At 42.9% G+C, this 14,895-nt stretch overlaps 1 protein-coding gene across 3 annotated transcripts in view; it reads left to right on the top strand.

The window, feature by feature from the left end:
• The first annotated feature begins 280 nt into the window (after window positions 1–280).
• CDC42 (cell division cycle 42) overlaps window positions 281–14,895 on the top strand; it is a 53,809-nt gene continuing 39,194 nt past the window's right edge. Inside the window, exon 1 of one of the 3 annotated variants that reach the window (XM_045476047.1) lies at window positions 281–378. The gene's annotated coding sequence lies outside the window, so the exon portion shown is untranslated. Of the gene's footprint in view, window positions 379–1,280; window positions 1,323–14,895 lie in introns of those variants that run through there. The other 2 variants (XM_045476049.1, XM_045476048.1) reach the window with 2 other exon arrangements.

Consider the following 14,895-nt stretch of genomic DNA (forward strand, 5'->3'; position numbering starts at 1 on the left):
TTGCAACATAGGAAAAATACTTTGCTTCGGAAGGTTGAAAAGATCAAAAGCATTGTCAGTGGCAGCGCTTTGCAAACGACTGTTTATAGTACCATTACATACACGACCATCGGAGAAACAGGGGCAAAGCTTAGCAGGGAACCAGCAGCGAGCCAGCCGCGCTGGCCCGCGCGTGCGCGGTGATCTGCCCGAGCCGGGGCGGCCGATGAGTGCAGGCCCCGCCTCCAACCGCGCGGCCAGGGTTCGCCTGCGGGTCCCTCCCACTTCCGCGGGCACCCAACCCTGCGTCGCCTGCGTGTTGACGTCAGGCGCGTGCCCCTGTCCGGCAGCCGAGGAGACCCCGCGCAGTGCTGCCAACGCCCCGGCGGAGAAGCTGAGGTGAGTGCGGGGCCCGAGGCTCCCCGCGGGAGCGGCTCCCCCACTGTCCCGTCCCCGCCGCGCGTCCCCCGGCTTCTCCCCGTCCGCGGGGGTACCCCGTCTTCTGGGATCCCGGGAACCCTGGGAGCGCGGGGCGCGGGAAGGGGTGCTCGGCTCGCGCGGCGCCGTCCGGGCGAGCGCGGGTCCGGGTTCTCTCCGGGAGCAGAGGGTAGAGGGTGGCGGCGGGGCAGGCGGGGGAGCCCGGCCGCGAGAGGTGCGCGGCCCGGGCGCGGGGTGCCGGCCTGATGGCGCGGGCGGGGCCGGGCTGTCACCGGGCAGCGGCGGAAGGAAGGGGTCACACCCATCCCGGCCTCCCGGGCTCCCCTCCCCCCCCGGTCCGGCTCCGCCGGCCCCGAGGGCGGGTGGGCGTCCGGCCGGCCGGGACCGCGTAGCAGCTCGCGGCCGCCGGTGGCTCGGGCTCTCGGGCCGGGTGTGCTCCCTGCGCCCGGGCTTGGACTTCCTGCTTCGCCGGGCGCCGCCGCGGACATTTTGCGGCGGGCGGGGGGAGGGGAGCGGAATCGCGAGCGCGGCGGGGAAGTGGCGGCCGGGGAGGGGGCGGCCAGCGGACCGCCCCGGGCTGTGCCTGCGACGCCCTTTCCTCCGCAGCCCCGCGGCCCGACTCCCCGTCCGGCGGGGCGGGCCTGGGAGCTGTTTCCCCAGGTTCCTTTATTCCGGCCTTAGGTTGAGTTCCTAGCACCATTTCCGTTTGCTTCTCCAACTCTCCCTGCTTATTCAGCTGAAGCTTCCCTTTCAGGGAGTTACCTAACCACCTCTCGAAACTGTCGTTCTGCCGCTTGCTTAATTCCTCTTATTAGGGTGAAATTTTCTTTGTTCGTTTGTTTTTTCCTCCCCTTTAAGTCTAAGAGAAATGCAGTGTGGAGGATTACGTCATCGCAATATAAGGGGTGAGAGTTTTAACTCCTACAAGTCAGGGACTCACCGAATGAAGACAGCGTTTTTGCAGCCTCGTTTGGGGCACTCAGTGGCATATCCTGCCAGCTTCCCGACGCATCATGTTCATAGATGGGGCTGTGAAATCTTTCGGCCGTCTCAAAGGCCTCTAAAAGCCGGGGAGGTTTGAAACCTCAAGATGTGAGCTTGTGCCAGAGAGTAAAGCGAAAGACAATACCGACAGCCACTTGTGTAGGCAGTAACTTTGAAGATCCTTTTATAGTCGAATGAAGGGATTTGTGGGAGCTTTTCTCTGGTCCAAAATGACTTCCAGGCTGTTTAACTTCTCCCACCTGACTTAACTGATGCACAGTACAGACCTAAGCCGGCTCACGTGCGCTTTTTTGTCGCCGAAAGCGAATCAGTTCATTTTACGCCTTACCTTTGCTTGCTAGACAATTTAATTTTGTAGTTAAAAACGAATTTTGGGTTTTTAACCAAAAAAACACTTAAGTACCATGTTCAGACTTTTGGGATCGCAGTATTTGTTCCCCAGAATATTAGGTACATCCCCAACTGTACGTCTTTCATTGATTACAGAGATACAGCACAGAAAAATGTTAGCATTGTAAAGCAAATGAGATCCCATTGTGTAATGCATTGTTATAAGGGTAGTTCTTGTTGGAACAAGTACTTTCCTATTGTTTCTTGTGTGTAGAGAGAACATTGCTTGTTAAGAAACACTTAAAAGAAGTGGTAGGTTTAAATCAACTTTTTGTGGTGTGTAGGTGTCGGAGAGGATTGAATGGGTACTGAACTTGGATCTTCTGAAACACTTTGTCATGTGGTATCTTGTTTTAAAAACACCTTCTGCTGCCTTATTTCTTGAGAATTCTACATTTAAGAAGTTTAAACATACATCAATTTGCATTTTTTTTAAATATAGGAAAATAGTTTGAATTTACAGTTAAAAATTTTTTTTTAATGTTTACTTATTTTTGAGAGAGAGAGAAAGAGAGCGTGAGCAGGGGGAGGGCAGAGGGAGAGGGAGGCACAGAATCCGAAGCAGGCTCCAGGCTCGGACCTGTCAGCACAGAGCCCGACGCGGGGCTCGAATCGCGGCTCGAACTCACGAACCGTGAGATCATGACCTGAGTCGAAGTCGGACGCTCAACCGACTGAGCCACCCAGGTGCCCCTGATTTTACAGTTTTTAGACAGAGATGAGAGATGGATAGTTACCTGAGTATTAAAAATGAGCTGTTTTCCAGTAATTTCTTCAAGAAATTAGGTATCACGTCCTCTTGAGATGTTTTTATATACTAATCAAAACCTATAGTTGGGACGCCTTGGTGGCTCAGTCGGTTAAGCGTCCGATTTCAGCTCAGGTTATGATCTCACCGTTTGTGGGTTTGAGCCCGTGTCCTGCTTTGCTGACAGCCCAGAGCCTGGAGCCTGCTTCGGATTCTGGGTCTCCCTCTTGCTCTCTGCCCCTCGCCTGCTTGTGCTCCGTTTCTGTCACTCAAAAATAAATAAAGATGTTTAAAAAAAACAATTAAAACAAAAAAATCTATACTCAGTTAAATCTAATTTTTTGGGAATCTAAGGCCATTGTTATAGCTAGGGTAGTCAGGGGGCTTAAACTTCAGTGAAATTCTTAAAGCCCACCAAGACCAAATCTTTATTTATTTATTTTTTGGCAATTTCAAGATTTGTTTTCTTCAGATACTTTTCCGTTTAGAACTTTATGGTCTATTAGAAAAGTACTTCTAGTTATGTTTAAGATGGTTACACTAATAAAATGTTTTGATCCAAAAGCTGTCACATTTGGAAAACTCTGAAGTGCAACTTACTGTGCCTGTCTGGGAGTGGTATTTATAGGTGTTCTTGGAAGTAAAAGTCAGATTGTACTTTTATTTGTAGATACATTTTAGATGCATTTATTTAGTGTTCTTAGGGTCTTTTTGAGAGGTCTATAAGGGCTTCCTCTGTGGGGGCAGGAGGGATTACTATTTTAACTTATGTCCCATAAATAGTTTTCACATATCCTCCTATATTAAAAGGCTTCACTCTAGGCTTTTATGATAACACCTCATTCAGTGTTCTCTTTCAAATCTTTTAGTGTCCCCAGTAGAATGTAAGTGACATGAGGGCAGGATTTGACCTGGCATGGTCACCCCTATATCCTTAGCACCTAGAATAGTGCCAGACATATACCAGATCTCAAGAAATGTTTGTCAAACAAGTGAATTTAAGATGTCTGAGGGTTAACATTTTCATTTTCTGCATATTCCATAGACTTGTTTACTGTGTTTCCTGAGACTTGTGCTTGGTCAGCCATATCCATGTTCGGGCCCATTGAAGTGATGATTACTAATCTGCTCTGGCTTGATCTTATCCATCTGTTTAGTCCAGTATCTTCTGCAGCTCTACTGTGCGGACTGTTCACCATTGCTTAGAAAGTTTTTTTCTAATGACCAGTTCTTACTTTTCTAAAAATTATTTAGACTTTAATGTTCGCTTCTTTTCTCTGTTTCTTTTGTTTGCATAGCAGCCTATTTTTGCCACTTTTTCCACTCTGCTCAACAGTATCAGATTCCTGGTCATGTTGTGCTTTGTCCCTTACCAGTTTCTACTTTTAGTTACTCATCCTTTCAGTCCAAAATATTTTTGCTAAAGCAATTTTCATTACTTGTTATTTCAGCTATGTGGGCTGCTGGTGCTATTATAAGTCCTGGATATCAAAACTCTTCTTCACTAGTTGCCCCTGGGACATTGGTCTCAAAATGCTTGTTGTGTGAAGTGAAACCAGGTGGTTTTTGTTGTTGTTGTTGTTGACTTGTTTATTTTTTTTATTTAAAACTTTTTTTTAAAGGGTTTCTTTTTAAGTAATTTCTGTACACAGCGTCGGGCTCGAACTCACAACCCCAAGATGAAGAGTTGCACACTCCTCCGACTGAGCCAGTCAGGTGCCCCATGAAACCAGGTGTTTTCTTCTAAAAAAAAATTTTAGAGAAATATTCTTGGATGTTTAGCTGTTATAAAGTCCAGAACATTTTCTAATATAGGAAAAAACTGTATTGTTAAGTCCTGGGATCCACTAATAATTGGCTGTCACCTCTGTTGCTTCCTCTGTTCTTTAACACTTGCGTTGTTTTTTTCAAAAGTAAGCCATTTTGATTTGCCATCTTAATTCTGCTGCTGTGTCTTCAGCTAGACTGCTAGTGTTATAATTAAAGGTCTAGACTCTGGAACTAGACTGCCTGGGTTCAAATCCAGGGTTATTAATTAATCCTGGGTTATTATCAAAGTGCAACCTAATGTCTTTGTGACTCAGGTTTACCTTCTGTAGAATAGGTCCAGTAATAATCCCTACCTCACAGAGTTGTTACCAGAATCAAATCAGTTAATCTGTGTGAAGTACTTAAGACAATTCCGTGGCACATACTGAGTGTTCTATAGGTGTTTGTTCTTGTCATTATTACAAGGTCTCTTAGGCTCCGTGTTTGAGAAGCTGAGTTTTCCCCCAAATCAATATTTTAATAGCCATCCCTCCCCCAGATTAATCTCATGAAACCATACAAATTATTATTACCATTTTTAAGTGTTTATTTTGAGAGAAAGAGAGCGAGAGGAAGTGCACCAGTGTGCACGACGAGCAGGGAAGGGGCAGAGAGAAGAATCCCAAGCAGGCTCTTGTGCTCACAGCCGATTCTGGGCTCTATCTCATGAACTGTGAGATCATGACCTGAGCCGAAATCAAGAGTTGGTTGCTCAACGGACTGAGCCACACAGGTGCCCCCAAACCATAAAAATTATTAAATGGAGATTGTTGACTCTTTTAAGTTTTTGTCCACTGTCTTAATCAGCGTGATGTAAACAAGGGTGTAAAGTTAAATACAGCGTGTGGACTATGGACCAGCAGCGTAAGATCAACCTGGAGCTCCATCCCAGTCCTACTGAATCAGAATCTGCATTTTAGCAAGATACCCACGTGATTTTTATGCACATTAAAGTTTGGAGCATCCTCTTTAGGACTGCTTGAGTGATATCTTAAGGGGTTCCAGAAACAGTGTAGCATGCTTTATTTCTGTTTTCCCCCTACTTAAGTATAGATTGGTTGCTTTTATTATTTTTTTGAAGTCTTTTTAAGTTTATTTATTTACTTTGAGAGAGAATGAGTGGGGGAGGGGCAGTGAGAGAGGGAGGGAGAAAATCCCAAGCAGGCTCTGCACTGCCAGCACAGAACCCCATGTGGGGCTTGAGCTCATGAAACCCTTGAGAGCATGACCTGAGCTGAAACCAAGAGTCAGATGCTTAACTGACTGAACCACCCAGAGGCCCCTGGTTTCTTTTATTTATTTTTGAAGTTTATGTATTTATTTTGAGAGAGAGAAAGTGAGAACGAGTGCCAGCAAGGGCGGGGCAGAGAGAGAGGGAGAGAAAATCCCAAGCAGAGCCTGGAGCCCGACTAGGGGCTCAATCCCACAACCGTGACCTGAACTGAGATCAAGAGTTGGATGCCTAAGCGACTGAACCACCCAGGGGCTCCTGAACAGGTTTCTCTTAGGCAGTGTACCAGAATTTATTGCAAGGATCGTAATCTTGAGAGTGAGTGAAACCTGTTTGGCTTTTAAAGAAATTATAGTTTCTTGCCTGTTGTGTAGAATCACCTTGTTTCTGTGCTCACTATCAACAGTTTAAAGTTTTTAAGTGCCATTGTCCACTTGGAAATAACTAAATCTTAAATTCTAGTTTGGTTTATCAATTACACTTTTGAACTCAAGAAATGAGGTTTTTTTTTGTTTTTTTTTTTTTATAATTTTTTTTTTTCAACGTTTATTTATTTTTGGGACAGAGAGAGACAGAGCATGAACGGGGGAGGGGCAGAGAGAGAGGGAGACGCAGAATCGGAAACAGGCTCCAGGCTCCGAGCCATCAGCCCAGAGCCTGACGCGGGGCTCGAACTCACGGACCGCGAGATCGTGACCTGGCTGAAGTCGGACGCTTAACCGACTGCGCCACCCAGGCGCCCCAAGAAATGAGGTTTTATTGAAAACATTGTAATGAAGAGCATATGATCAGGATAATTCATATAATTGTTGGTTTTGAAAACAGGTGAAATACAAAGTTGGCATTTAGCTGGTCAAATGTAAGAAATATTTTCTTTACTAAAATAAACCGTATCTTTAATCTCAAGGGAAAACATTAATAACTAAAATGTGGTCTTATTTAGTTGCCATCCTGGAAAAAATTAGTGCTTTTTTTAAAGGACTAGATGGAATTTTTCTCTAATAACTTTTCTTAAACTATATGCTGTAGGAGAAATTCACCAGCAGTATCCTTGTGTAGTGTATGCTTTACTGTAGTGTTTCCTAATTCTTTTCGAATCAAGGCAGACAGAAGTATTTGTGTGCCACACTGAATTGAATGAATGAGGCTGCTCTCGACTGGCTAGATCTGTTGCAGACCCTAGGGAGCTGGGGGAGCAGTGTCAGGCATACCTGTGTCCATTCTGTTTCACGTGGCAGTGTGAAACCATCTAGTGTTGGATTTTAAGCCACAGCCGACCTTTTCAGCTAAATACATTATCACTGTTGGCTGTTCCTTGTGGAAACTGAAGAGCTTGAGAACAGACCAAATGAAGAGCAGACGAAACCAGGGGGAGAGATGGAGGTAGAATGCAAGAATGCTGTGTTAATTTGCGTTAAGGAGTAGAAGAAGATAGGCTGTAGAAGAAAGCATAAGCAAGATTTCGGCTACAATCCATTTGTTTTGTTGATAGGCAGTTTAAGGATATTTGCAATTTTGGGGGCGCCGGGGTGGTTCAGTCCGTTGGGCGTCTGACTTCGGCTCAGGTCTTGGTCTTAAGGTTCATGGGTTCGAGCCCCGCGTTGGGCTCTTTGCTGACGGCTCAGAGCCTGGAGCCCGCATCGGATTCTGTGTCTCCCTCTCTCTCTGCCCCACCCCTGCTTGCTCTCGTCTCTCAAAAGTGAATAAACATTAAAAAAATTTAAAAAAAAGGTATATTTGTAATTTTGGTTTTCTTTTAAAATTTGTTTAAAAGCAGATGAGGAATGGGAAGTAGTTCAGTAAAGTTTCTTAATAAGCAATTGTTGTTACTCGTGATTTCAGGAATTTTCATTGTACAGCTTCACTGTAGCAGCTGGTATTTATTTCACTAGCTCTGTTATTTGAAAGCTTGATTTTAGAATTTTCTGAAGTGGAATTAAACCATTTATATATCACTAATTAATTTCCCAGAAAGCCATATTTCTATTGTGGAGTTTAAGATTAACATGTTTTAAATAAACTGTTAGATTTTAGGATGTAAATTTTCATTTATCAGATAACTAGGAAAAAGTGAATTCCTGTGACTATTAGAGTCTGGGGTTTAAATCAATATCTAATACCCTTATTTGTTTCAGAAAGTGTCCAGACAGTATAAATAGTACAAAATAAAAGCTATGGAAATGTTTGAATTATTTTAGGTCATAGTATTTATTTGCTGTGCTCACCACAGGCCCAAAGGGAATGTTAGATCATTCTGAGGGTTTGTGTTGTTTTCTAGTGTGTTTCAGAATACCTGAGAGATGTCTCCAGTGGGGGTGGCGTCAAGTTGGAAACCCTAGTTATTATATCCCCATCTTGGAAATTCATAATGTATATAAGTTTATTAAAGGTTCAGAGAAGTTAGTTGGGAGTCTGTTTAATTCAGTGTTTCTTGAACATGTTTGATGGAGCCTTTTTATTCCCCTCCTCCTCCCATGGAACATCCTTTAAAGTTTTGAGAAAATGAACTGGGAGATGTGTCCAGTGGCTTATTGTTCTCTATTAGATTCAAGGACTGTTGGTGTGGCCAAACAGTGCTTGCTATGGATAGAAAAATGAGAACACATTTCTTAAGTTCCTGGGGCAGGTGAACAGTGACGACTTCAACAGAGGCCATGGGTGATGTTCTTGCCCCACTCAGGATGTATTAAGCCCCACTCAAGAGGTGCTGCTTAGAAATTGCGGATGGGATTGAACTGAGCATGTTATATATACAGCACATCTTTGGGGACTCTGTGGACAAGTAACTCCATCTCAACTTAATGTTGGGACAAGGTTTTGGAACGGAGACACAGACCAATATTAGGGACCAGGGAAGTGATGTCCAATGGCTACAAGGGAAACTTCTGAAACAGGGTCACTTCCTCCTAGTTTGAGTATTGTATTGTTTTCCAGTATTCTGAAAAACTTGCAGTAATTTCAAAGCCAGCATTTTAATGTTCTGAAAGTCCCAGAATTCATTAACTGTTTTATTTGTGATCCAAAGAATTTTTTAAATTTTTAAATACTAAAAAAAAAATTTTTTTTTAACGTTTATTTATTATTGAGAGACAGAGAGAGACAGATGTGAGCAGGGGAGGGGCAGAGAGAGAGAGGGAGACACAGAATCCGAAACAGGCTCCAGGCTCTGAGCTGTCAGCACAGAGCCCGATGCGGGGCTCAAACTCACGAACGGTGAGATCATGACCCGAGCTGAAATCAGATGCTTAACCGACTGACCCATCCAGGCGCTCCAGTGATCCAAAGAATTTCTATGAAGTTTTTAAAAAATAATTTTTCACAGATATGAGAAGTTAGGATTTTAGGAGCTTGTACAGTAATCTGTACATTCTTTTGTATTTTACCATTTGACATTTCTTTTGCTTTCCCATCCTTGTCACATATACTGCAGATCTCTGCCCCCAAGAAACCCTCCCACCTCAGATCCTATCATTCATTCATTCATTCATTTATTTATAAATATAAAGTTTATTTATTTTGAGAGAGAGAGCATGAGTGGGGGAGGAGTGGAAAGGGTGTGTGTGTATGTGTGTGTGTGTGTGTGTGTGTGTGTGTGAGAGAGAGAGAGAGAGAGAGAGAGAGAGAATATCTCAAGCAGGCTCTGCACTGTTGGCACAGAGCCTGATGTGGGGCTCGAACCCACAAAATCGTGAGCTCATGATGTGAGCTGAAATCAAGAGTCTGACGCTCAACCGACTGAGCCACCCACGTGCCCCTATAGAGGTAGCTTTTAAATGTTTATTTTTATTTTTAAGAGAGAGTGCATGCCAGTGGGATAGGGGTAGAGAGAGAGAGGGAGAGAGAATCCCAAGCAGGTTCCTAGCTGTCAGCACAGAGCCTGATGCAGGGCTTAGTCTCGGGAGCCATGAGATCATGATCTGAGCTGAAACTAAGAGCTGGACGCTTAACTGACTGAGCCACCCAGGCATCCCCATAGAAGCAACTTTTAAAATAGAACCAGTCAATGGAATTTTATTTTATTTTCTTATTATTTTTTAATGTTTATTTTTGAGAGAGAGAGGGAGGGAGGGAGGGGCAGAGAGGGAGGGAGGGAGGGGCAGAGAGAGAGGGAGACACAGAATCCGAAGCAGGCTCCAGGCTCTGAGCTGTCAGCACAGAGCCTGACATGGGCTTGAACTCAGGAACCGCGAGATCATGACCTGAGCTGAAGTTGGAGATTTAACCAACTGAGCCACCCAGGTGCTCCTAGAACTAATCACTGATAAAGATTACTGAAGACCTAAATTCTAGAGATAATTTTTTTGGGATTTGGTGATTCATTCAGTTTTGTGATTCCTTAAGTTCATTATACACTACTTCAGTTAATTCAAATTTAAGTGGATTGTTCCAAAACTAGAGACATATTTTCATTATTTAAAACTACTGAGTGTAAGATGTGCATTAACTATTTCACTGTGGTATACTTGCAAACACAAAGTGATAATGTATAATTCTTAGAGATGCTGCTTTTTTAGTTTTTTTTTTTTTTCTGCCAGTTTATTTAAAAGAAAAAAATTTTTTTTAACGTTTTATTTATTTTTGAGACAGAGAGAGACAGAGCATGAACGGGGGAGGGTCAGAGAGAGGGAGACACAGAATCTGAAACGGGCTCCAGGCTCTGAGCTGTCAGCACAGAGCCTGACGCGGGGCTCGAACCTACGGACTGCAAGATCATGACCCAAGCCGAAGTTGGCCACTTAACCGACTGAGCCACCCAGGCGCCCCATTTTTTTTTTTTAATTTTTTTTTTTTTTTTAATTTTCCTGCCAGTTTAAAAGTTGGTAGAGGGGTGTCTGGGTGTCTCAGTTGGTTGAGCGTCTAGCTCTTGATCTTAGCTCAGGTCTTGATCTCAGGGTTGTGAGTTTCAAGCCCTGCAGTGGGCTCTGTGCTCGTGTGGAGCCAACTTAAAAAAAAAGTTGGTAGAATTGGGCCTTCCCAGAACAGAAGACAGAGTATTGCCTAGAAATAATACTGGGTGGCTTCAAACACTCAGTATTAACTTCTTCAGCTAGTTCAAGTTGTGGACTTGACTTATGCTTTAGGAATATGATTTTCCCCTCTCAGAAGGGTCGCAATTAAATTGATTTTTGTTCTTTATTCAGATAGTAACAGAAGAAGGTTTAGGAGCCTAGAGGATCCATTAAAGGGGATATTCTGAATGCAAAGAACACTTTTTTTGACTTGCTGCATCTCTCACCCATACTATTTTATTAATTTATGAATTCAGCAATCCTTTTAGTGCCTGCTCTGTGTCAGTAACAGTTCAAGGGGCTGGGGATATAGCAGTGAGTAAAATAGGCCCCAACAAATCTCTGCTCTCATGGTTTACATAATAGTGTGTGAGTTGGAGATTAGTGTTTGGAGAAAAATGAAGCAGGGGAGGAAGATTAGGGGAGGGCAGAGGGGTGGGGTACAGTGGAGTGGTTCAGAGTTGGGTTGAACTCGGGTTGCAATTAAAAATTTTTTTTTTTACATTTATTTATTTTTGAGAGACAGAGACAGAGCACAAGTGGGGAATGGGCCGAGAGAGAAGGAGACACAGCATCTGAAGCAGGCTCCAGGCTCCGAGCTGTCAGCACAGAGCCCGACGCGCAGCTCGAACTCACAAACCATGAGATCATGACCTGAGCTGAAGTCGGTTGCTCAACCGACTGAGCCAAGGGGGTTGCAGTTTAAAATAAGATTGAGGAGTTCTCACTCCAGAATGACATTTGAGCAAAGACCTGTAGGGATGTAACTGAATGAGCCATCCAGGCAAGAGCATTCTAGATAGAGGGGACAACTGTAATCACTTTTAATCGCAACAAGTACTGTTATGCTAAAGTTTATATGAAATCTTTAGTTAAACAAGTGTATTTTGTAATGCATTTGGAGGAGCATTTTAGTAGCTTAGTTTCCCAAAATACTGTGTATGCGTGTAATTAACCATAGAAACAATTGATGGTCAAGGAAGAAGTTTGAGCTTTGATGGTGTTGCTTTCAGTTTCAAAGTGTGCTTGAAAAGGCAGATTTGTTGCTAACATATCTTGGTTATTTTTCAGAGTGTTTGCAGCTCTATCTTTGTTGTCATTTCTCTTGATCTTTTACTGGATAAAACTACAGTGTTCATCTGCAGTGTAACCAGACTGAAACGTGCAGTCACGCCAGCTATGCTACATCAATGTGGACTTTGGTGCAGATGTTACAGCATCTTATTATTCTTTGTCAAACTATGCCTTGAAGTAGATGGTTGAATGCTTTTGTAGTTCACCCCGTCAACAAATTCTCCATCAAAATTGGATTCAGAGTCTTGCTAATCTTGTTCTCTGGGCGCCTGGGTAGTTCATTTGGTTAAGCATCTGACTCTTGATTTCGGCTCAGGTCATGATCTCGCCTTTCGTGAGATCGATCCTTGTGTCGGGCTCCATATTGACAGCTCAGAGCCTGCTTGGGATTCTCTCTCTCTCTCTCTCTCTCTCTCTCTCTCTCTCTCTGCCTCTGTCTCTCCCCACCCCTCCTGTGCTTACCTGTTCTCTTTCAAAAATAAATAAACTTAAAATACAGCTTGTGGTTTATAAGACAGATTTATGAGAATTTAAATGAACGTACCTCTCTGCCTCATCAGATGTAACACAGGAAATTGGCATCTCGCTTGGTATTTTTTTTATATCATTTTATTTATTTATTATGTATTTATTTTTATTTTTAAGATTATTTATTTTGAGAGAGAGAGAAGGAGTAGGGGAGGGGCAGAGAGAGAGGGGACAGAGGATCCCAAGCAGGCTCCACGCTGACAGCAGAGAGCCTGGTTTGGGGCTTGAATTCATGAACTGTTGAGATCATTACCTGAGCCGAACAAAGTTGGACACTTAACCAACTGAGCCACCCAAGTGCCCCTATTTTATTTATTTTTAAAGTTTATTTATTTTGAGAGAGAGTATGTGCTCACCAGTGGTGGGAGGGTGGGTGCAGAGAGAGAGGGGGAAAGACAGTGCTAAGCAGGCTCTGTGCTGTCAGTATGGAGTCCGATAATGGGGCTTGAACTCATGGAACTGTGAGATCATGACCTGAGACGAAAATTAAGAGTTAGACGCTTAACTGACTGAACGACCCAGGCGCCCCTTGGTATTTTTGAAAAGAAAGATTCTCAGTTTGTCATTCATTTACAGTGTATGTTGTTGCCTTGGTAATGTAGTGACTTATTTTTTGCTGAAAATGTATGCTTGTGTGTGGGCTTTCTGATACAGGCTGGCACATGATTTCATCCTTGAGGGATTTAGGACCAAATTACTGTGTACTGATTCTGAAAAGGCTATTCTTTTGCATATTTTCTTAGAGCTTTAAGAACATATAGCCTGACCTTAAGATTTCTTCTAATTTCTCCATTCGTGGTACAAACCAGTCCTCTAATTTCCCAAACTGAAGAACTTCATCATAATTTACCATCTTCTTAAACCCATCCTCCACCCCCAAACCCATCAACTATTTCTTATTTATTTCCATTCTACTACCCTGGTGCAGATCCTTCATTTAAGTCTTGCATTACTAAAGTAGTTTCTTAGCTGAGTTGGTTTACTTTATCTGGTTACCTTTGGCAATTCGCCTTGCAATATAGGTACAAGATTAATAGCACACAACAAACCTGTTCTTCGTGAGTAAGAAATGGTAGTCTCCCGTTTCCCACCCAGGTTAAGTTAAAACTCCTGCTTAGCTTTCAGAATTTGTATGACTTGGACTTATCCAGTTTTTTTGTTTGTTTCTTCCACTTTGCAGGTTGACACTACTTCTACTCTTTCTGTTGATGATTCCGTTTAACTAGAGATTTATTCTCACGTTGTTTTAGATCACTGTGCCATATTTACTACTTTTTAAAAAATATATGGCACTTGCAGTTTGTAGTGTAATTTTGTAGCAGCCAGACGATTGCCATTGTGTTTCCCCTGTTCTGCTTATAACCAGTAAAATATATAATGTGATACATGATGTATGTAAAGCTATTTAGCGTAATGTTTGGCACAGAGTAGGCATTCAGTAAATTACTGAAATGTTTTGAAGGCATTTAAAGGCAGGGTTTCTTTTTTACCCAGTGTAGTGCTATAACAGGCACTTAAATATATTGCTGACTTTTGTAATTAACAGTCGTTTCTTAGAAGAACAGAAGGCTATTGTAACATGCTCTGGGTCCCCACTTGAGTCCTTATGCAGGGAAGATTGGATAAGATCTGTTATGTGCTTGGTGCTTGGGTCCTGTTCTTGAACTGAGCCCCCACACATGTGCCAACACAGTTACTATTTAACTCTTTTTGCATTTTTTTTTGTTTTACCCACATTAGAGCACAATGTTTTAACGGTTAGTGGTAATATATGTTTTTAATAGTATCGTGTTACCATGTCGGTACTTTTCACAACTATTTTTAATATGTATAGCATTTCATCCTGTGCTGTATTGGTACTTAACATTTTTCTCTTGCATTAGCTATTTTAATGTCCTGGCATTCCATTGTTTCTTGTTAAAGTAGTTTCTTCATTTTGGATAGATTATCTGAAGTGGAACTATATTTATTTTAAAAGTTTATTTTGAGAGAGACAGCCCGCGTAGGGGAGGGGCACAGAGCGAGGGAGAGAGAGAACACCAAGCAGGTTCCATGCTGCCAGCACAGAGCCCAACATGGGGCTTGAACCCACGAAACCTTAAGATCATGACCTGAGCTGAAACCAAGAGTCAAACGCTTAACTGATTGAGCCACCCTGGTGTCCCAGAACTGGAATTATTTTTTTTAAATGGGGACACAAATGTTTTAATTGTTGAAGTACATTGGCAAATTGAGTGCTTGGCATTGTAGTACTAAGGGCATGAAGTGGAATTATTGAGACACATGATGTGCATGGCTCTTACAATACGTGTGTAGGGCATTTAAAAAAACTGCCTATGCTCATGAAATAGATGGAGGATTTGGGTGGGTTTGGTTTATCAGGGCTCACTGCTTAGACCAGGTTTGCTGATGGTGTTTTTCTTTTCCTTTTTTTCGAATGGTGTTTTTCTTAATTACTGAGTATGTCTTGGAGATCTTTTAATTTTAGTAGCTGGTTTCGTTTTTAAAACCAAAGAAATAATACATGCACCTGAAAACTTCAGTACAAAAGAGAACAGGAGGAAAAATGAGTCTGCCTGTTCCAGCTACCCTTGTCCCTTTCCCAGAAGCCACCACTGTTACCTAGCATGTGTATCATTATAGTCTCTGCACCTGCATGTGCCTTTGCAGATAGTCTTATGTGT

This window comes from Leopardus geoffroyi, chromosome C1 (assembly GCF_018350155.1).
Source record: "Leopardus geoffroyi isolate Oge1 chromosome C1, O.geoffroyi_Oge1_pat1.0, whole genome shotgun sequence".
Taxonomy (NCBI): domain Eukaryota; kingdom Metazoa; phylum Chordata; class Mammalia; order Carnivora; family Felidae; genus Leopardus; species Leopardus geoffroyi.